Genomic DNA, 23,625 nt, shown 5'->3' on the forward strand with positions numbered 1-23,625 from the left:
CATAAATAAATGAATCCTCCAAATAATGGACCAAGCTAGCTGATAATGTTTTGCTTTCTTTCTGGCCATGTCTTGTGATCTCCCCTACATGACTGCTCAATTCCTGGCAAAATAGAATGCAACAAGCAGTATAGCATAACAGTTCCTTGATTTAGAGGAAAGTAGTGGTCTATCACCAGCACAAAATGGTGGCAACTCCACTGTTATCCTATGTCTGACGGCCAGCCTTATACTGGCAGCAAAGGCACTGAACCATTTAGAGGTAGGCAATAAGGTACTGATGGTGGGGCAAGGCAGCAGACCACCTTGCAATCTAACCTTCACACAAATTCTTTCAGAGGGATGAATTATGTGGGTAGACACTGCCCCTTTTTCGAATTAACCACCTACCAGGCGAGTGTGGGTGGCAGGAATAAACAAGTGTGTTTCAGCAGAACACTTCAAAGATGAATCCATAAAATGGCAAGTGGGACGTGAGCACATTTGGAAGGACACAACTTCAAAAGCAAAGAGACTCTAATCCTTGCATCTTTTAACTTCAGTTTATTCAGCTCAGCAAAGATTGGAGTCACAAGGTGGTGATGCAGGAACCATACATTTGATGTTAAGGCTTGTCAAGAAGTATCAGCTTACCTAGTGAGTTTGAATTGGAGCAGCTGTGTGTTCATTGAGAAGAGGTGCCAGTATGACGGTGAAGCGGGCAAGAGAGTGTACACAACGGTGAGGGGAGCTTTCAGGCCGGCATGACAGCTGGAACTGAATATCCACATAAGCCAATGCAGAGATTTCAAGGCAGACTTGATATGGTCTCCAGGTCTCACCACTACAAGCAGTCTAGCAGCATTATTTTATATGATCTGGATTTGGTGGCTAAGGCATTTGGGGAGGCGCAAGTAGAGTCTGTTACAATAATCCAGCCAGGAGTGGATGGAAATCCAGCATTCTCATTACGTCTCACAAAGTCAAGATGACTACAGCCATGGTTCTATGAACCATTTGGTTTAGTAGAGTGATGAAAGATAGAGGTTTGCTTTGGTTTTATTTAGTCTTTTGAAGCACACTAGTATTTCACTGTAAGGCCATGGTTCCATGGCTCTGGTCATCTTGACTTTGAGAGACTTTACAAGCCCTTAAGCATGTAAAGTTGGAAATTAGACTGAGAATTACTGAACTTGAGTGAAGGTGAGATGACCATCAAAGAGGATTCCCAAGGTCTAAAATGCAGGGACAAGGAGGGGTGCACTTAGTGGAAGGCCAGAAGAAAGGGGGGAGGAGAAGGGAGTAGGGATAGATGAACCAAGTAGATGATTGCAGTTTTTGAAGCATTTAAGCACAAATTGATAAACATACAGTCGTCGTGTGCAAGGCAGACTGTTATGGGGCAGGTACTTGGGATTGTGCCTAAAGGAAATTTGTGTAGGTTTTGGCGGTGAAGGAGAAAGGGGCAATGAGGTTGGACAGAGGATTTAGACAAGTGCTGAAGAGCTAGGGGTATAAGAACAGATCCTAGGAGGGAACAAATCCTAAGGGACATCTTAGTTGCAGATTCATAACTAAAATAATTAGCAGATATTAATTGCACCCCTGCTGAGGAAGAGTAAAGAAATTTAAATACATGTGTTATTCTTCATGGTAAAAGAGCATTATAAGCGCTTCAGTGGGGTAATATGGTTGACATGTCCAGAAGAACGAGGATGGCAGGAAAAGGTTGTTGCATACCAGCCTGACTGATTTCATTCCATCAGTAAAGATTGCAGTTGTTAGGTGCATTACAAACAAGGGATTTCTAAAGTTGTACCCTTTATGTGTGTATACTCCTTTATTATGCTTAGATTGGTAAAGGTTTTATTGGTGAACACACGCCTCTCTAAAAAGAAATACATGTATATGTGTTGGAAGCTTAAACACATGTAGATAATCATTTATTTCAGGAGGTTTGGGTTTGTAGAGTACTCGGATGTTGACATCTAGCCACTGCAGCACACTCTGGGACAATGGAAGCCTGGAGAACTAACAATTTTGCAGTAGTCAGACAACAACAGCTAGCAGAGCGCACTGTGCATCAATAAACCAGCAGGCCGGTTAATTATGGGTATACATCCCCCCATGGAAAGAACACTGCTGCCATTTACTCTGCCTATTTTCTGAGCCAATAAATGCACATAAAAACACTATTAACCTGGCACTCCTCCCCATAACACTGCTATTCCCTTTGGAAATCATATTCTTTTCCATTTGTCACCCACTACTTTTTATTAAGTATTCATAAGAACAAACATTCACCTTCACTAGACTCACTTAGCACTTTAGATGTTGGCTTCTGCTTCTTGCTGAAAACAAGCCACTTTTGTGAAATCGAATATGCCATGAACATTCAATGTATGACTCCTTCGTCATGGTGTTCTTTTTCCACAGACAAAAGATAATGCTTCCTAAAGGTAAATCGTCTGCCCCAATAAGCCTCATTTAATTTGCCCACACATGCCCCATCCAATTTCGTGACAATTTTGTCCGATCTGCTGCTGCCTCCCCTAGTCTCTGTATCTGATTTCCTCATCTTTCCTGTCTCTTCTCATACTACATTTGAGAAAAACACATCATATACTTGAATGAAGACGGAAAGAACCATTTGTTCAGTGGAGTGATGAAAGAGATTTGTTTTTGTTTGATTTAGTGGTTTGAAGAGCACTGGTATTTCACTGTATGGCCACTACACAGCGCATGGTGTCATGTTGATTCTCGGGCTGAGGGGCAGTTCCATCGCGAAACCCCTGGGAGACGTGGAATCCATGTGCTAGCACTATAATGATCAGTGGGGAATGGTCTCAAGAGGTCCAGACAGAGGCTAGTGCCACTGGTGGCTCATTGGTACGGGGAAAAGCAGGAACCAGTTACAGTAATACATACGTGGGAGGTAAAGGCTCCCTTACACTGGCTTGTTTCCAGATCTTTTAAAGGCTGGCAGACAAGGTGGGGTGCTTTGTAAAGGCCCAAATAATTAAATAGGAGGGATCCTGGAAACCGCCAAGTTAACCCTTCATAACTTGTGTTTTTGAAGCTGGATTGGTTTAATAGATCAGCGGTGCCCAACAAGAAGTTCCAATCAGGGTGTAGCAGGGATGCAGTTATCTAAGGTATTCTGGACCTTTTCCTTCACAGTGAAGAGAAATTTGAATTTGAACCTTTTTGACCATGAGCCTGTTGATTACTATACATGGCAGAGATAGGTGGATCCACTTTTTTGGTTCAAGTATGGCCCCAGCTGATTGCATGTGAAACCTCTGGATTTTTTAGATGTCTTTCTTTGGAATTCAATCATAGACTCGAATACAATAGTTGTGACTGATTCAGAGGACTGACCCAGTCAAGGGGAAACATGTGACCCCTCCCACTCTGGGATAAGGGTGCAAAACTGGTGCAAGTCCTAGCCAGCCCTGTCCCAGAAGCAGGGAGGGAGAGTTTGGGGAGGGGGCTCAGTCCTTGAATGTGGCACAAATGTTATGATACCTCCCAGTACTGTTTCTGGCCAGAGTTCCCTCTTTTCTATTTCAAAACTGCAACTCCCAAAGAGCACATTGGAGAAACTAAGAAAACCCAGACCGGTGCAAGGGGAACAGAAGTACAACCAGGGATGGAAGGGACTGGAATTCTTATTGTCAAACAGAGATGAGACACCCAACAATCGACCGCCCAAACCCTGACAGACCCCAGGCAAATGGTGGGGTAACAGAAACGAACTAGGAGTGAGGAGAGGCTGCAGGCGAACAAGAGAGAAACACATCCTCTTAGCCCCCCAAACAGAATTGGCAACACAACTCACCAGCTCCTGAAGAAAGCTACATGGAAAACGTGCTGCCTGAGCACCTGGCTGCTTCCCTGCACACAGATTGAAAAAGGGGGTGGAGTTTAGAGGATTCCTTTAAAGCCTCTGGGGAAAATATAGGCTCATATTGGTCCACAGAGCCAGTTGAGTGGTGGAACCAATAGAAGAGATTGTGGAGAAGAGTTGTATTTAAGAAGAGCACAGTGTATAATGGGAGTGAATGAAAGAGAGTGGCAGGTGTTCAGGTGAAGTCAGAAGACTTCGAGGTGGACCAGGAGACCAGAGGAACGGTGGAGCGGAGTGTTGAGGAGTTACTGACAGATTTGGAACAGAGTACAGGAGAGGTAGCAATTGGCAGAGGGAGTGTTACCAGATCTATGAAGCCTAGCGTGAGGAGGGGGTTGTAAAAGGTGAGAAAAAGAACAAAAGCTAGAGAGTGAGAAGTGTAGAGGGGCATTAGAAAGAGTGAGTGCATGGTAGGAGGGTAGGAGAGAGTAAGAGGTGGTAGTGGGAGTAGTGTTGAGGGCAGAGTGAAGCAGGAGGAATGCAGTTAAAAGAGGTGGGTGGAGAGAAAAGAAGGAGATCGAGGGAGAATGGGGTAATAGAGTAATAGGACGTGCGTGTTGAGAGAAAAAGGTGGGCAGGGCAACATATTGATGGAAGAGTGAGCTGGGAACTATAACCCTGAGTAGCAGAGTGAGTAGGGGTAAGAGTAGGAGAGTGAGAAGAAGGCGAGTGCAGCAGACTAAGGAGGGGTGAAAGTGGTGAGGTTAGGAAGGGTAAGAAGAGAGGAGAGTGGAAGGGAAAGTGGAGGAGAGAGAGGAAAAGCTCAGAGACTGTGTGGCCATTGGAGGGACAGGTGTAGGTAAGGAGAGTATAAGAGTGCGAGTGTGTGTGCGCGCGCGAGAGAGTGTGCGTGCGAGTGTGTGTGCGAGAGAGAGTGTAAGCAAGTGTATGTAAGAGTCTGTGTGTGGGAGAGGGGGCGATTGAGAGGGCATGTGCGAGAGCGTGTGTGACCGTGCATGTGACAGGGTGTGTGTTTTAGTGCTTGTAATTGAGTGCGCCGGAGAGTTTGCGAGTGCGTGCAAGTGAGTGCGAGTGATTTTGTGAGTGTGTGTGTGTGCATGCATGCCTGTGAGTGCAAGCACATGCATGACTGTGCGTGCATGGCTGTGCATTTGTGAGTGTGTGGCTGTGAGTGCATGTGAGAATGCCTGTGAGAGCAAGAGAGAAAGAGCACGAAAGTGACAGTGGAGTAGGAGAGAGGGAGAGTAAGGAGAAAAACCATCAGCGAGAGGAGCAAAAGGAAGTAAGAGTTCAGAGTGTGAGGGACTAGGACCACAAGACCACATTGACATACTATCTGGGGGGAATCATTAGGCTAGGTCACCAACTAAAGGACCCCGGAGGGAGCCAGATAGATAAGGCTTTGCTTCTATGCCTTCATCAATGGCTAGGATTAGATAGTAGGGGTTACTCATCGCTATCTGGGAAAATCAGGGATTGGGAAGCCTGGGCTAAGGCGGTAGGAATCACACAGGAGTAAGAGAAAGGGAAGCCCCATAGTATACCCACCCCCTCCCTAGCTCTGGTGCATAACATGGAACAATCTGTTTATAGTTTTCTTGAACAGTGACTTTCTTAATATTGAATGCAATGCACAGTTTGAGTTTATAGAAATAAAAATCCTTGAATTACCTTTCTTAGTCTGGTCATCTATGACATCACATCGTCCAGCCAGAAACACTCATTGTGAGGAGCAGAGGGATGGCTTTTCTTATCAATTGAAAGTTACTGCTCTTCAAGAAAGCTACAATTTGGTCAGAGCATAAGAGGCTAGTGCCGAGCAGGACCACACAATTTGGATTTCTGTAAAGTTTAAGATGATATAACCTGATGTGGAAACTATAAAATCTTAGTTTTGGAGTGGTTTTATCACATGAACATTTTTCATTCAAACGTGGCTGTGCCTTAAAGAAATGGGATCTTGTCCTGGCGATCCAGACTGTTTTCCAACTGGTTGTGGACCGTTGAGCCATCTGCATTTATCTGCAATTGCAAGTGGTAATGTGACATTAGGAGATGCAGGAGGTGTGTGTTGAAGTTAGAGAATATCTGTGAATGTGGGGAAAACCGCAGGGTACGGTTTTGGTCAAACAGGGTAATGTTCACATCTGGATGTATTTGCTCCAGCCGGGCATTTTTCCATCTGACAGATAATTAAGTCTGAAATATGTGAGATATGACATAAACCGAAGGGCAGCAGGAGGTTCTCTCTGGTTCTGGTCAAGGCTGATTGAGTCCTGTTGATCATTCTGTGTTCTCATGATCATGCAGGATGTTGCTCCATTTTCAATATAGTGTTCCAGGATCTTGCAGAGAAGGAAGAAAGGGGTGGTGGTTGACACACACCTTTGATTTTTACCTTACTAGGGAAACATTGTGTGTGAGGATTGTACTTTGAATTGCTAGGATGTTTGATATTAAGATGCTGAGGCAGTCTGATGAATATTTAGAGGCACCTCTCTGTATGAAGAGTTATTTTTGTGGCTGTATGTAAAACTTAAAAAGAGATTTAGGGATGCAACGTGTGAGAGACATGCTTGGTTCTTGGGTGGGAGGGTGGGCAGGATTAAAGATTGTTCCAGGTTGTCCAAAATCATAGTGTAGATTTTCACAAAATTAAACTGGAAGAAGGAAATGTTTTTTTTTATAGTGTTGACCAATGTCATTTGTTACTTTTTCCATTTCAGTCACCTCTCAAAGGTTCTTGAACAGTGTACAAAGGTTTAATTTGTGGCCTGGTAGATGTATGAGTAATAGTAGGCCTTTTTCATTCTACAGGGCATCTCATGTTAACCTTGGGATGAGGTTCCAGTATTTCTTGTCTGTTAAATCCAATGTCTTTTGCAATATCCTCTGGGTGTTTAGCCCTAGCCTTTTCATGGCATCCAGATCCAGGGTAAATCACTTGTTGAGCGTTTTGTCTGTCATCTTTTTTTTAGTCTCATTTGGGGCTCTGTTGAATGCTTTAATAATGTTGGAGTACAGGTTCTCGAGGAGTTATTCTGTACCTGAATACAGAATACTAGAGGGGTATAGCGGTAGCTCTGAAGACCAACTAGCAACTTGGTTTATAGATCTGGGCATTTTAGGTTGTTGTTGAAGGGAGAGGTTGGTTAAGCTCAGACACATCAGGGTGTAGTTTGACTGCAAGTGGGATTGGAGAACTTGGTTGGAAGTGTCAGTGCTGCAGGTGAATATCAAATCCAGAGCATGCCACGCTCCAAGAGAGAGTACATAGATTAATTGTGTGAATCCTAGTGATTTCAGACTGTCAACAACTTCCACAAAGCATTTAGCTTGTGGGTTATTAACCCATATGTTATCATTCCAAATGTGAATTTTGTTTTGAGGAGGGATTGGCTGAAGATTGGTAATAAGTCTTTGCTGCCTGGTTTACAGTTGATTACAGCCACAAAGAAGGAATACTTTGGGCAGGTGGAACAGCAAGTAGGCATGTGTTTGAATGATGAATGGGAGCGTCATGGAAATGAGGTGTTTCAAAGCAACATAACCCCTCTTACTGTTAATCCGATTCCTGCTGAGCATTTTATTGTTTTGTTGGAGAAGCTCTTCAGAAATAGTAAATGCAAACAAAGCGAACCTGTTCTCTGTCAGAAGTAACACACACAGGCCTATATCTGTTCCAGCTGAATTCAATGGAGGGGTGTCCGATTGGCCCACTAAGCCTTGTGGAGAGGGGGAGAGTTGTGTATGGGCTCTTTGCCATGTCCCTGTTGGTGGATGGGAGAGGGTTTGTTGATTCAGGAGGTTCCATAATTATTATTAAGTGTGGTTGGGCGCAGATTTTGTGTAAATTATCGATTTCTGTGTGTGTTCTGGTATGAAGCAATGTAAATCTCCTGAGAACTTGGCTGCGGGCACAGGTGGTGGGTAACAGTAGATCTTGGGACAGATGAAATACCCCTCCTTGCTGTCTATTAAGATGGATTTCCAAAACAAGTCACGGTATTACAGTAATAAGGGAAAAGACACATAGGTCTGGCCAAACTCTACCAATGCAGATAGCTGAGCAGCAAGGCTTGAACTTCAGGAATAGTGAGGGGCGATGAAATTGAACAATGACACAAACACAAAGCACTCAAATAAAACTAGTTAAACAAGAGTGTGCAAAAATACACTATTTATTAGGCCTGAATATACAATACTCCGTACAACCAATAGATACCATATGCACATTTACCATTGGGGTCCATACTCGAAAACTCAAAATGTTACTTTAAAACAGTAATGCTATCTCATTAAGAATATAAGAAAACTGTATGCAATAAAGTAAAAACGGTTCAGTATGTGATGAATCCTGCAGTCTCATCACGGATCCCCCTGTGCTGAGTGTGTGAAAATGAGCTAAACACCATGGCGTCGATGTGCTGCCATTTTGGACATTCACTTCCATTACCGCAATGAAATCCTACGTTTTCGTGGGCTCAGTAAGCTAACGAGAATTCTGCAACGTTTGCAAGGTCACATGGTGATGCCAGATGAGCTAATTGTGGAGGATAGTTGTTGTATTATCCGCTGAAGAACGAGTCAGAAGGGAGTCGGAGCATTGCAGGTGCTGTGATAAGGAGTGCTGGGAACAAGGGAGAGAAGCTGGGTTTTTCCACTCTTTGCTCCCAATGCTTGCTGTCTGCCCTTTGGCCGAGGGCAGTGGTAACCATGAAGGGGCGGGGATTCTCCCATAAAGAGATGAGGTGTTCTTCAGGGATGTCAGACAGAATTGGACCCCTGGTGATGCAGTCTGAGAGGGAGGACACTCCGCTCCAGACCCCAGTAGCGCAAGTGTTCTCTCTGCCTACCTCCTCTGAAACTAAGCAGTGTTGTGGTAGAAGAGAGGAAGGCGTCTTCTGCTGCTATACTAACAGTGAAGCTCTTTTTCTATGTTTATGTATAACTGACTATATGTTATGTTTAGTTATGTGTATGTATAGTGGGTGTGAATAAAGGGCCTATAACGAGCTGTTTAATGTAGTCCAAGTGTGATTCATTGCCTCCCTGAGTCGAAGTACTTGCTTTTGGTCTGTGTGAGAGGGTGCTGGAGTCTAAGGCCACGGTGTGTGACCAGAAAGGCAATACACCCCACCGTGTGTGACCAGAAAGGCAATACACCCCACCGAAGTCTCCTCTCATGCAGCCAGGGGGAGGCAGCTGCTACCTGATCCCAACCCTGGGGGTTGTCTCATAAGGGAGGATCACATGGAAGGAGATGGCTGTCAGGAGGAAATGGTGCCTCCTTTGGGAGAGACGCAGTATTCATCCTCGGGTGAGGAGGAGTGTTCCGTAATTCCCAAGTATCTGATGGCTTGCTGTCATTGCAAACATTCCTATCATGAGAAAAACCAAGGAAACTGCTGCAAAAGGTTATCTGGACAGAATAAGTTACTCACCTTCTAAATTGAATATGTTATCCTCTAATGGCTACACTTCTGTCTTGGGTCAAAGTCTTAACCCTAAAATAAGTCACACATGACTCCTTTAACATTTCCACATTCTAATAACATCCAATTCAACAGTCAAATCGAAAGAAATGGACATAAAAGGTTCAAATCCATTATGGACGTTCAAGATCCATAATGCCCATGGTACTGAGATGAGGAAGATGAACCAGGAGTCATTGAAGATTAAAAATGCCATTGAAGAAAGTATGCGGTCTAGTGTTTGTGAAGCAAGGTACCTGAACGGGACCGTTAAATGTGAAGATGGAACTCAGGTGTGCAGTAGAGGCAGAAGAAGGCGCAGGAGAGACTGATCTCCCGAGCTATGGCTTGGGGTCGGAGCATCTGCAAAGCTGCAGAGTTGCAGAAGGTCGAGGAGGCTGCTGTGCCGGTGTCCAGAGGGAAGCCGGGAGATCGGGGGAGCTGTGGTCGTGGAGAACGGAGCAACTGAGGCTCCCAGGGAGAGAGACCAAGATAACTCAAAAGGTCACAGACACTGAAATGCTGAAGGGGAAATCTGCTATGTCGCTCAGCACTGACGAAGGAGGCCGAAGTTGCCAACAGTAACCGGTGAGCATCAGAGGCACAGGGTAGCAGGGCATTTCGTAGCATTAACGGCTCCCATAATTAAGTCAAGGGAAGATCAAGAGCAAAGTGGACGAAGGAGAGGGTGGCCAAGAGACTTAAGTCAATGTCTAATCCAACCCCTAATTGGCAAAATGTAAAAAAGGCAAAAGGGGCACAATACTCCATTAATGAGAAGTCAAATAGGGGAGACCTGTAACCGGCATTGCCAACAGCCAAACGGCGACTCAAGAAAATTAAAAGTGCAAGAAGGGCGCAATTCTCCTTTGATGAGAAATTAACTTGGGGAAACATGCAACCCATATTGCCATTAAAAAGACCAATTGTAGTGATAGGAGTTTTCCTCTTCTCCTGGCAGGACAGTGAATCAGAAAAGGGACCATTTATAGTTAGTCCTGTCAGGGGAGTAGGCCAGAAAAGAAACAGTTGATTGGAAGAAGTGGGGTTGTAGTAAAAAGGATGCTCTGAAGAGACATTGATCAAGATCTAATTTTGAGAAACTGTTGCTTCATCAAAAGTAGTAGTTGTGCCATCCTGACTAAAGCAATTCATTATAAGAATAATTTGTGATGTGTTAAAAATTATTGTGAAGCCTGAGAAAGGCACTGTTTGGAAGAAAACAATTGCCTTGATATATGAACTGGTGTTTGTGGAAGAGACATTTGCCTTACACCAAGGAGGATATTGCTAAAGAAAAAATAAATGTTGATTTTGAATCAGTGCTTGCGCAGAAGACCCAGTGGATGGAAAATATATTTTGTTTGAACTGAACAGATCTTCGTTGAATCAGAACTTGCTCAAGGGTATTCCTGAATTGATCCAGTGGAAGGGGCTACAACCCTAGTCACAAGGAGTACTTTCTAAAAGCTTCGATTCTGCCTTGTTTTGTTGAATTGAAGTCAGCCAAATATTCCTAGTACATGTGTGTTTTTTGTATTAGTGTGAGGGTCAGAAACTATGGGACACTAGGTCATATTTCTTTAGTTTTAGTTTGCCAGGTAAGGACATTTTTGTTAGGATAGGGAAGAAAAGGTGTTTATCTCGCCCTTTATACTTTAATAAAAAGGCAAACATTAAGAAAACTATTCCTTTGTGGCCGTCTAGCATTTCTGACCCCTCACAAGTAGCTCAGATACAAGTGAAAAATGAAGGTATGTAGTAAAATAGTTGAGGTATCCCTGTTAACTTGCCTAATAAAGTAATGCTCCTAGCACTTCTAAAGTCCTTCCCTGCTAAAGTGGCCTTGGGCATTTAATAGTCACAAGTCGCCTTTCTAGAGAGCCAGGAGTCTTTGGAAGTGGCGATGAACAAATTACTCACCAGATTGCTGAATCTTTTGACAGCATGGGGCAACGTACAGCTCTGATGAAGGTCACGGTCCCAGTCTAGAACAGATACGACGTCAGTATAACTAGTCTGCATCAAACCATGTGACCTCAGTTCCACATTTTTCCCCATGCTCAGCTGCGTTGGGGATCACCAATTACAGGTGCTTTAGAGAATTGAAGGAGACAGCAATGGGAAAAAGCTCCCTGTTTGAGGGGCTAGCTAGGAGGGCAATGAGGAATCTGTGAGAGGAACATCTGAAAGATCATTGCTGGAGGTAAGTAATTTATTCTTCTAATGGATTGTGTCCTCCCACGGATTCCTCATCTTCAATAGGCGCCCAATGCAGTACTATAAAGTAGGAGGAGAGAGGAGCGAACTCTGTTGGTGTCAGATAAGTACGTGCTGCATGACAGCTCTGCCAAAGCGAGAGTCCAGACCTGACAGGGTACAGGCAGTAGTGTTTTGCAAACGTATGTATAGAAGCCATGCCCTTAGTGGAATGTGCTCTGAAGCCTTCAGGGACGTCTTTTTTCGAACCTAGAATAGCATTAAAAAACACAATACAATCAATCTTGGAATTGTCTTTTTTGTTACTCCCTTGCCTGTGTTACGGCAAGTGCAGCACACAAAGAGCTGATATTCCAGTCTGAAAGGGCTTGTTCTGCTAGAGTAGAAACTCAATGCCCTTCGGAGTCTTGCTTATGCAGCCTCTCCTCCTCTTTAGAGGCATTAAGCAGCGGGTAAAAGGCTGGTAAACAAATTGTCTGTGGTAAAATGTACCCTCAGCATCACTTTATCCTCCATAAAAATTGTGAAGGGTGGCTTACAAGACAAAGCCTGAAGCTTGCCGACCATATGTGCTGATGAGGGTAAGAGTGCATTAGCTCAAAAGGGTAACACCATTAGAAAAGTAGCACCACAAAAAGGGTAGAGGGAAATGTGTCTGTTAGTCCTTTCAGGAAGTGCATAACAATAGGGATTGTGAAGAACTACCCCTGCTTGGACATGCACTCGAAGATGGAAAGCACCGACAGGTAGCCTTTGACCGTTGTAAACTGTAGACATTTCCTGGCAAAGTGCAAGAGGAATGACAAGATCTTTGAGGTGTCGCACAGAAGATCGATGCCACTGACTTTGCACCAGCTGCAACGTTTCTTCCAAAGGAAGCAATACAGAGCTTTCATTGCCGGTCTTCTGGCCAAAAGTAACACATTCATATATCCTCTGGAAGGTCACAGTCCCTGTACCTCAGACTTGCAGAAGCCAGGCGTGCAGATTCAGAGTGCCCAAACTCAAGTGACGAACCACACCTCTCTAGCGAGAGCAGGTCTGCTTTCTGGAGAAAATGCAGCAGGAGACATATGATCATATTTAGGAGGCCCGGGTACCATGTCCTCCTAGCCCAATCTGGGGCAATCTGGATCATGGTTGCTCCGTACCTCTTCAACTTCTGGATCACTTGAAGAATGACAGGGGATCAACAGGGACGCATAAAGGAGTGGAATGTTCCAATCCACAACAAAGGTGCCTCCTTACTCCCGCCCTTCCCCCCCTCAGTGCCCCTCTTGAGGGAAACTCCCTGGAGCAGAAGAGGATGTGCTTCTTGTTGGAACTGGAGGCAAACGTGTCCACTTAAGGCATTCCCCAACAGAGAAGACTTCCTCAAGGAGTTCCTGGCATTTGTGGGAGACTGAGCCCTGCATGCTCATGGCGTCTGCCACCGCCTTCTACATCCCAGCCAAGTGAACTGCAGACAAGGTGATTTTTGTAATGCCGAGAATCATAGCTACATCGCCTCTCTGCACAAGGGGGGTGACCCTACACCACTTCTCTTGTTGATGTAGTGCATGCCCACCACGTTGTCCATCATGATTTGGACAGTTTTCCCCCTATACCGAGGGCAAAAAAGGCCATCCGTGCCAGTCTGATCGCCCTAAGATGTAGTATGTTTATGTGTGATTTTGTGTCCAGGGACCACAGACTGCTTACCATCAGCTCATTCATGTGAACGCCCCAACCTTTCAGCAAGGTGTCCGTAACAATAGCCGCCTCTGGCCATAGTTGCCAAATAGGTTCTTCTGCCATCAAGTTCTCTCCGAGTACACGACCCTAGATCCAAATTGACTTTTCTATAGAGCTTTATAACTCTTGCCATCCCCATAAGGGGACACGGTGGGGTAAGAGCTTGAACCACCAGGCTTTCATGAAAGTCTGGGTCAGAAGATATTGCTTTTTATTTCTTCACTAGATCCTTGTGTACTGCTGGCCCCAAGCAGGGTTTTTTCATAGCTCCAACAAATGATCTTTGATGGCAGCAGGTAAGCAGCATGTAAGGGCAGCAGAGATTCCACCTGTGGACACCCCTTTAAAGGATGTCCGTTAGGTCATACAGTGTTGTGTTATCGCCTTAAAAGGGGGTCCCTAGACCAAAGCATCAGCAAATGTTGCCGCCATCCTCTTTCTGTAAGCCACCATACAACGGGCATGAGGTTCAGGCTGCACACATACCACCTTTAGAGAGGTGTATAGTTCACTAGCATCCTTCAGATGCAGTGCTAATTCGGTTAGGCTTTCCTCTTCATACTGGACCTCCTCAGGGACTTGCATCAGATCCAACGGTTCGAATCCAAACGGAATTGGGTTGCTGTCTTTGTCAAAAATGCTTCAGAATAAACCCATGAAGTCCTTCCTGGATTTCAGGGGTTTGCTCTTCTGTCGACATCGAGGGGCCTTTCGAAGTTGCTGCTAACACGACATTGAAGAGCGCAGCAGCCAACAGGGTTGCTGATGGCGTCAAGGGCGATCGATGCATTGTTGAGGACACAACCACCCACGGGATCCTGGGCGCACAGGAAGGACGGGACATAGAGACCCTGCCAGTTTTGTCAGGAGTGGTGGGCTCAACGGTCTTCTCAAGGACCTCCAACATTTTCAGTCAGAATAATTCATCCCAGTTTTTCCACCAAGGCATTGTTTCAAGAAGAAAAGTACCTATCAGTCCGGATAAGAGCCTGAGCTTTTCTTTACCTGTTCTTAGATTTTTCTGGCGACCACTCGACCGCAGAGCTCCTTCCCTCACTAGAGCTTTGTTTGGTAGGAGTTGTGCTGGGCAACTTCAATGCTGAATGCCCAAGAGCCAACTTAGATACCATCTCCTTCAAAGTATTTGGCATGACCCACAACTGAAGATGGCGTGATCGGTACCAAGGCACCACAGGCTCACTTTATGAGGGTCGGTCAAGGACATTTTTCTGTCGCAATGTCAACACTGTATGAAACCGGAGGGTTTCCGAGTCAACATGACTGTCGAAATGTGTAGTTTTTAAAATGTCTCAGACAAATGTTCGGAGGCGTCAAAGGTTAGTTCCCGAGAAGCATGCAGGGTATAAGAAAAAAAGAACAGAGCTCACAGGGCTCAGTGCAGGATATTTGTTCTGACGTCACGTCTTGGCTCTATGATGACAGCAGAGCCGCGTGGAACCCTCTACTGTCAAAAGTGTACGAGATCTGCAGCCGCAGGAAGAACAGATCTAGGATTAGGAATCTGTGGGATGACAATCCATTAGAACCATGTTTTTGAAAGCCAAAAGGTAAGGAACATGTTGTAAGGATACAGTAATAAAGGTAAGAAAACAGACTATGGGTCCTCTCCCAATCCCACCACAGCAGGGGAAGCCTGGTTAGGGGATGGGGGTGAGGGTGAGGGGGGAATTCTTGGCCAGAACTCCACAGATCACGACCAGGCAGGGGAGAGGTAATGTCAGGTTTTTGCGGCTGTACAACCCTATGGCGGGAGAGAGGGTAAAGGAGTTGTGCAGGCTCAACCCACCCTTACTCACATTTGGCTAGCAACCACTCGTAGGGTTCCTAAATGAGATGAACCCACTTACTTTCATCAGAGGTTGCGTTGCAGTGGGTCCAGGGTTCACAGATGCAGTGGTCACTTCTGGTGTCACGATTTGGTCCAGCTAAGCACAACAGTGAGATGGTTCTGATGTTAGATGACACAAACGCCCTGAAAGGCAGATGACAACGAATCCCATGATGACAGGGTATCTCCAGGAAACGATGGAAGCAGGTCGCAGGGAATCACTTCATTTAAGCAGGCAAGCACAAAAAATGCTCCTGAAAGGCTGCCATTTACGTTAGAGCAGCAGCAGCAGGAGGATTGTTCTTAGCTCACAAGTTGGAGGAATGCAGAGTTACAAGGCGAAGCTCAAAAAGACAAAGCTCAGAATGGCGACCGGTGCCTGGACAGAGCTGGTTATTGGATGGCCCCTAGATGATCCAGAAGCAAGAACTAGATAGTATTAGCATGCAAGGGTCTAGACTATTTGGTTTCACTAGCCCAAGGGATGAAGCATCGTCAAGGGTCTTCATAAAATCAGTCCAGAGGTACAGGGCTTCATCAGGAATTGGTTGGAGGCAATGTTAGAAGTCTTCAATGGCCATCCACGGGTCTTCAGCTGTCTGCACCTCTTTGTGATAGTCTTGGCTCCAACAATGATCTGAAGAATGGCTGCACGGGAGTCCGCATTTTATCCTTTATTTGAGCCATGGTCACCCCCAATCCCTCCAATGACGAGTGTTGGCACCATTCAACCGGAAGAGGGCTGTACATCTGGCCAAATGCACATACTGCCACTTTGCCCAGAAAAGGAACAAGTTACTTACCTGTAACTGTTGTTCTCCAGCATGGGTCTGGCATGGATTCACATGCTCATGAATATTCCCTGTCGTCAGGCCGGGAATCCTCGCTAAAGACAAAATCATTATCAGTTTCGTTTCTGATCGGTCTTTCTCAGTAGTAACCAATCACTGCTCTCTGGGTCATACTGCCCCCAGCCAATGACTGCCCTCTCCCTAAGCCCCACCTCTGGCAGCCATCTTCAGATTTGGTAGCACGCAAAGTGGCAGTATGACCAAGTGTAGAGCCGCAGAGGGGTAGGAGGGAGGGTTCGCATGTGAATCCATGCCAGACCCATGCTGGAGAACAACAGTTAAAGTTAAGTAACTTGTTCCTTCTCCAGCATGGGGTCTGGCATGGATTCACATGCTCATGAATATAAGAATACATAGCAGTACACACATGCACAACCAACGGGAGGTGGAAAAAAGGCTCAACATTAAGCATTACATCAAAACTCAACATTAAGCAGTTCTTACCTCCTCACCAGGCTCAACTTAGGCGAACAGGTTGCGCAGCACCTCTTGGCCGACCCTGGACTCCTCCCTGGAATCCCGGTCGACGCAGTAGAATCTCGTGAAGGTGTGCGTCGACCTCCACGTAGCAGCCCTGCAGATGTCCAGCAGGGGCACACCAGACAAGAACGCCGTGGTAGCAGCGATAGCTCTGGTCGAATGGGCTCTCGGACGGCCAGGCAATGGTCGGTTTGCCAACCGATGACAGTGCGTGATGCAGCCGGAGAGCCATCTGGAAATGGAAGCCTTCGAGAGAGCCTTCCCTTGGTTCACAGGTCCAAAGTTCACAAAAAAGCTGTGATGTCTTCCGAAAACTCTTCGTGCGGTCCAAGTAGAACTTCAGCGCTCTAGCCACATCCAGCGAGTGCAAAGTCCTCTCGGCCGGTGACGAAGGCGACGGGAAGAAAACAGGTAATACCAAGGGCTCGGTGAGGTGGAAGTCCGACGGCACCTTGGGCATAAAAGAGGGGTGCGTCCTCAGCACCACCCTCGTGTCATGAAAAGGCAAGTATGGGGGCTTGCATGATAGGGCCTGTATCGCTCCCACTCGCCGTGCGGAGGTGATGGCCACAAGAAACGCAGTCTTCCACGACAGGAATTTCAACAGTGCCGAATGCAGGGGCTCGAATGACGCCCTCATGAGCCTGGTCAGCACCACGTTGAGTTCCCACGCCGGGGCAGGGGCCTTCACCGGCGGGAACGATCGGAACAGTCCCTCAATAAATTCCTTCACCAGGCGATGGGACCACAAGGACGCCCGTCCTGTGGTTCTGGTGTATCGGGAGATCGCAGCCAGATGTATCTTGATGGAGGCGTGAGCCAGTCCAGCCTTGGCCAGCGACAGTAGGTACGGCAGCACTTGAGGGGCTGTAATCCGTAGAGGGTTAATCTTCTGTGCACGGCACCAGACAGAGAAACTCTTCCACTTATGTCCGTAGCACTTGAGAGTTGAGGACGCCCTGGCTTTTGCCAGGACCTCTCTGCAGTCAGCCGGGATATCGTACCCTCCAAACTCTAGTGCTGCAGGAGCCAGGCCTGCAAGTTCAGCGACTCCGGGTCGTGATGAGTATGCACCTCCTTCTCTGGAGAGAAGATCTGCGTCCGTCGGCAGCTTGACTGGTGGGGACGCTGACAAATCTAGAAGGTCCGGGAAACAGATCTGCCTCGGCCACGCCGGTGCGACTAGGATCATCCTGCACCGGGACCTCTTGAGCTGGTTGACGAGTCGCAACGGCAACAGAGGGAACGCATATAGGGACAGGCCGTCCCAGGGGAACGAGAAAGCATCGCCCATGCTCCTCGGCTGGGGAAACCTGCTGGCAAACCTCTGGCACTTGGAGTTCGTCGCCGTCGCAAACAGGTCGATCTGTGGTTTTCCCCATCGTCAGAAGAGTAGATCCACTTGATCCTGATGTAGTTCCCACTCGTGGCATCAACGCAGCTCCCTGCTGAGTTAGTCGGCGATGGGGTTCTTTATCCCTCTGAATTTAGGGGGGAGTCCCATCAGTACCACCTGGGTGGGAGCTCTACCTTGTGATGGGTAGTGAAAACTTTATATAAACAGGAGATAGAAAGCTCTTAATCAACAGTTATCAACATTAAACACAACTGTTCTGAAAGTGATCAGTTCGTAATTTATTAAATCATAAAAGTACAAGTTATAAAAAACTTCGACAATTATAAAACACTGTATAAAAAATACAAATCCTAAATAGTGACAAACACTGCCTTCAGGACTAGGCTTCGATCCTAATTGATCGGAGATCGGTCAGGCTAAAGAGGCTCAAGTTAGCATCTCTTAAACACATTCATCAATCGTTTGACATATAACTGTTCTAAATAGTAAAAAAGACAAACCATAGTCATATGCTCAACATGTTTCAGTCCTCTATGGGTTGTTAAAGGGACCTTCATCAGGAGTAGTGTCACTGATAATTCTATTAAAATAGTTACAAGATCTACTATTAATGTAAATAGCTGTAGAATATCTACAGTTGCTTGTAAAACAGTGTGGCTGTACATTTCTTCGTACAGTAACCGTTGTAACTGTTGAAAGACAACAAAAGAGAGAAGAAGAGAATCAGCTATAAATGCTAGATAAGGTTTCTTATAGACATTTATTAGTCTAGAGCGGGCCTAACGGTCAAAGTACCTGGTCTGCTCTGTGGAGTATGTTGCAGAAGTAATCTTGAATATAGCAAGAAATGTCTTCTCATTCGGTTGAAATTCCCTCTAATTGTAGAGATACTTCACCTGTAAAGCAAATATTATGCTAATCAAATCCTGAGTGTTTTAGACTCAAGACGGGCCGAGAGGAGGAACACATGCACACGTCTATCCAAAAATACTACATTAAAAGATTATTTACATGTAAATACATGGCATGAAGAACAGGGAAAAACAGGCAAACACAAGAGAAGTCTATACTTGTAGTGAGTGATAGGAGTTTCAAATCTCCTCTGTAGGCTCTTAGTTAATATAAGACGGAAACTTCTGGGCATCTGTCCAGTACGCTAATATTGAATTCCAGATTGGCCGCCTGTATAAAGGTTAAAAAATAGTTATGAAAAGAGCCGATAAAGGCGGAAGTATAGCGATCCAAGATAAAAATGATTATATAGGTGAGTGCCTCACTCAATTTAATAATACTAAGTACTACAAAAAACTAACAGAAAATCCGAGTAAGAAACTCTTGGAAACTATAGAATCTAAAGTGACCAAAGCCAAAGAAAGGGACTGGATAAGTAGACAAGAGAGTGATTTTCTGATTAACAAGGAGGCCAGTACTCCCACCTTCTATTGCCTACCTAAGGTGCATAAAACTCTATTGAAACCCCCGGGACGACCCATAGTAGCAGGGATTAATTTAATTTTAGAACCCTTGTCTAAATATGTAGATCATTATCTCAAGATATACGTTTCCCAAATGAAATCATATCTAAAAGATACTAAGGACGTAATTAAAAAATTTGAACAACAGCCATACGATAATTCCACCCATTATTTGATTACACTAGATATAGTTTCACTATATACTAATATTCCACGCTCGACACCATTGAAGAAGTACTGCTGGCGCGGACCGATAATGATCCAGTCGCGACGTCCTTCATACTTTGGTGCCTCGAAATGGCACTAACTCAAAATTTCTTCGAATTCCAGGGAGTTTATTACCAACAAATAGAGGGAACTGCACTATAGCTCCCAGTGTAGCAAACCTTTATGTGGATTTTTTTGAGAAGGCTTTTATTTACACCATGCACCCTTACGTTGCGGACCTTATCTCATGGACACGCTACATAGATGATATTATCGTCATATGGAAAGGCACAGTACAAGAAGCAAATGAATTCCTTGTCTGGTTGAATCAATGCAACAGACATTTGCAGTTTACCATGACTATTAACAATAATAGTATGAATTTCCTAGATCTAACTATTTTTCACCAGGAAGGAGTTCTACTAGTAAAACCGTATCATGAAAGCACGGACAGAAATGTACTCCTCCATTATAAAAGACACCATGTTAAACATTTAAAAGATAATCTTCCGTACGGCCAGTTTTTAAGGCTGAAACGGAACAGTAATCAAAAGGAAGCATACGAGACGTAAGCAAAGATACTCTCTAGTAAACTTAAAGACAGAGATTACCCCAAGAAGTTAATACGAAAGGCAGCCAAACGAGCATTTAACAATAATCGAGAATCACTTTTGGAAGATAAAGTTAAAAAACCTCTAGATGATCGGATTGTCAGCGTGAACACTTTTACTAACGTGAGCCCAACTATTACAAACATAGTTAGGAAACAGTGGAAAATCTTTGACAAGGCTACGGTGCCAATTCCTTGCCCTCTTTTTGCCTACAGGAAGTCTACTACCATCGGGAAGCATATTAGCAGTAGAAAACTTAAAACAACCCAGAAAAAAAATACCACACTTACAGAAAACTGGGGCCTAGGTCCAGTTAAAGGACACTACCTGTGTGGACATTGCAGCGTATGTAAATACACCAAGAAATCCAAAGAAATCGATAAAGGTTTAGAAAAGAAATGGCAACAGATTAATTTTTCAAACTGTAACACGGAATTCGTGATATACATGATTAGCTGCCCATGTGGAAAAAGATACATAGGCAAGACCAACAGAAAAATTAAAACTAGAATTATTGAGCACCGCAGCTGTATTAACCATGAAGTCCAAACTGCACCTATGGTCAAGCATTTTATGGATAACCAACATACTGCAGAAGATATATGGATTGTCCTGTATACCATGACGGGTCCAGATATTGCAAAAAAAAAAAACTAATTGAAAAAGAACAGAGATTGATATTTCTTGCCAAAAGTGACCAACTGGGGCTCAATGAGGCTGTCGAATGGCACAAAGTAGAGCCCTAATTAGGATCTCTCTATATGAGTATCTACTTCCCAGCCACTGGGATTTATTAGTCTTCAGAACTTAATACCTTGACCTAGCTACTCCTATATAGCCCGAACTGGTGATGATCAATTAAAATCCAGAATGACCTATAATTATAGGGTATTGACCTCTCTTCGACATTGACAAATATCTCTTAATAGTAATGCTCCTTTCCGCATCAGGTATAGCGTTCACTTTACTTTGTTGTTAGAGATATAGAATATACTATTTTCATGATAGTAGGTAAAAAGTTCTGAATAAAGACAGACACTAAAATAGGATTTAAGTGCCTATATTAAGTCCACACAAGATGGCGACTGCGATTCAGTTAGCATTCGAATGCGAACTGTTCGGCGGCGAGTCGGTAACGTTCTTAATAACGGACTTCGTTCCCAGCATTGCAATACTAGAGGTAAGGATGCCTTATTAGGATTATCTAGATCGAGTGAACTTTACATCGAAAATCGGGATATTAAGACCCGTTCTACTCTGTTCTTTACTTAGACCTGAAAGAACCTGGACATTAAGTAACAGAAGGCTATTTCCCGAAGGCCGGCCCGTTCTCTATCCCTGACTAATAGAGTATCATACATTCGCTAGGTAAGAGATCTTCTGCGCTATTACGTGTTAGACTTTTTAACTTAATCTCAATATCTATCAATCTACTAACTCAGGATCACTTGTCTACCACTATTTTTTAACCTTTATGCAGGCGGCCAATCTGAAATTCAATATTAGCGTATTAGACAGATGCCCAGAAGTTTCCGTCTTAAATTAACTAAGAGCCTACAAAGAAGGAGATTTGAAACTCCTATCACTCGCTACAGGTATAGACTTCTCCTGTTTTTCCCTGTTCTTCACGCCATGTATTTACATATAATCTTTTAATGTAGTATTTTTGGATAGATGTGTGCATGTGTTCCTCCTCTCAGCCCAGCTTGAGTCTAAAACACTCAGGATTTGATTAGCATAATATTTGCTTTACTCCTGACGAAAGTCCCTTTAACAACCCAAAGAAGACTGAAACATGTTGAGCATATGACAATGGTTTATGTCTTTTTTACCATTTAGAACAGTCATATGTCAAACTATTGATGAATGTGTTTAAGAGATGCTAATTTGAGCCTCTTTAGCCTGACCGATCTACGATCAATTAGGATCGAAGCCTAGTCCAGAAGGCAGTGTTCGTCACTATTTAGGATTTGTATTTTTTATACTGTGTTTTATAATTGTCGAAGATTTTTATAACTTGTACTTTTATGATTTAATAAATTACAAATTGATCACTTTCAGAACAGTTATGTGTTTAATGTTGATAACTGTTGATTAAGAGCTTTCTATCTCCTGTTTATATAAAGTTCTTTATCCCTGCCAGATGAAAGGGCACCAGAAACATCCCTTGGCGACGGCCCAGTGCCACAGATCCTGGGCTTCCTTGGAGAGGGCTGGGGGACTGGTTCCTCCCTGCTTCCGGATGTAGAACATCGTGGTGTTGTCGGTTAAGATTCTCACCACCTTGCCCTTGAGGGACGGGAGAAAGGACCCGAGGGCCCAGAACACTGCACGGAGCTCAGGATGTTGATGTGGAGCGTCTTCTCCTCTGGGAGCCAAAGGCCTCTCACGTGAAGTTCTGCGGCGTGCACTCCCCACCCTTCCAGGGATGCATCCGTCGTCACCGTTATCTGGTGGGATGGGGTCTGAAAGTCTGTGCCCGCCGTCAGATGAGCGTGGATGCCCCACCACCGGATCGCTCATCGGAAGGTCACGTCGAGCGGGATTCTGTCCTCGAAGCTGCCCGTCTCTTGGATCCAGTGGGAGTCGAGGAACTCTTCCAGAGGGCGCATCCAAAGCCTGCACAGGCGCACGAGATATATGCAGGAGGACATCATCCCGAGGAGAGACTTGATGGACCTCACCCTGGCCACGTCCGTGGCCAGCAGACACTGCACCTTGCCCAGGACGGCCTTCGTCCTTTCCTCCGACGGCGAGGCCAGACGTGCCACTGTGTCGAGCTTGGCTCCCAGAAACAGTGCGACTTGCGACGGGACCAGGTGGGACTTGGGAAAGTTGATGGAGAATCCCAGGTCCATGAGCAGCTGGACGGTCTTTGCTGTGTGATCCACGGCGAGCTCCCTTGTCCTTGCTCAGATGAGCCAGTCGTCCAGATAGGGGTAGACGTGGATCCCCTGCAGGCGCAGCCGTGCCGCCACCGGTGCGAGGCACTTGGTGAACGCCCTGGGTGCCGACTTCAATCCGAACGGGAGGGCCTTGAACTGGTAGTGCTGTCCTTGGACCACGAACCTGAGGAACTTTTGGTGTCCTTTCAGAATGGGGATGTGGAAGTACGCATCCTCCAAATCTAACGACAGGAAATCGCCCTCCTCCAGCTGTCCCAGCACGTGCTGGAGGGTGACCATCCAGAACTTCTGTGCCTTGATGTACTTGTTCAGTCATCGCAGGTCCAGGATGGGGCGCCATCCTCCTGTCTTCCTTTTCACTAGGAAGTACCTTGAGTATACTCCGGAGCCCCGGAGCCTCTTCGGGACGAGTTCGATGGCACCTTTTTTGAGCAACGCCCTTACCTCCAATAGCAGTTGAGGGACGTGATTTTCCTTCCTGACCAGGGGTGGAATGCGGGGGCACTTTTTTTTAGAAATTCGAGGGCGTGCCCCTGGGCCAGGGCGTCCAGCACCCAACGGTCGGTGGAGATGGACTCCCACACGCTGACGAACTTCGCCAGCCAGCCTCC

The 23,625-nt window shown here is 45.3% G+C and overlaps 1 protein-coding gene across 2 annotated transcripts in view; it reads right to left on the minus strand.

Annotated features, from left to right (window-relative positions):
• The window catches only part of VPS41 (VPS41 subunit of HOPS complex), a 1,668,740-nt gene that overhangs the window by 488,601 nt on the left and 1,156,514 nt on the right, over positions 1 to 23,625 (minus strand). The window lies entirely within an intron of this gene.

Source organism: Ambystoma mexicanum, chromosome 5p (genome assembly GCF_040938575.1).
Source record: "Ambystoma mexicanum isolate Mex_15411 chromosome 5p, UKY_AmexF1_1, whole genome shotgun sequence".
In the NCBI taxonomy this organism is placed as follows: Eukaryota; Metazoa; Chordata; class Amphibia; order Caudata; family Ambystomatidae; genus Ambystoma; species Ambystoma mexicanum.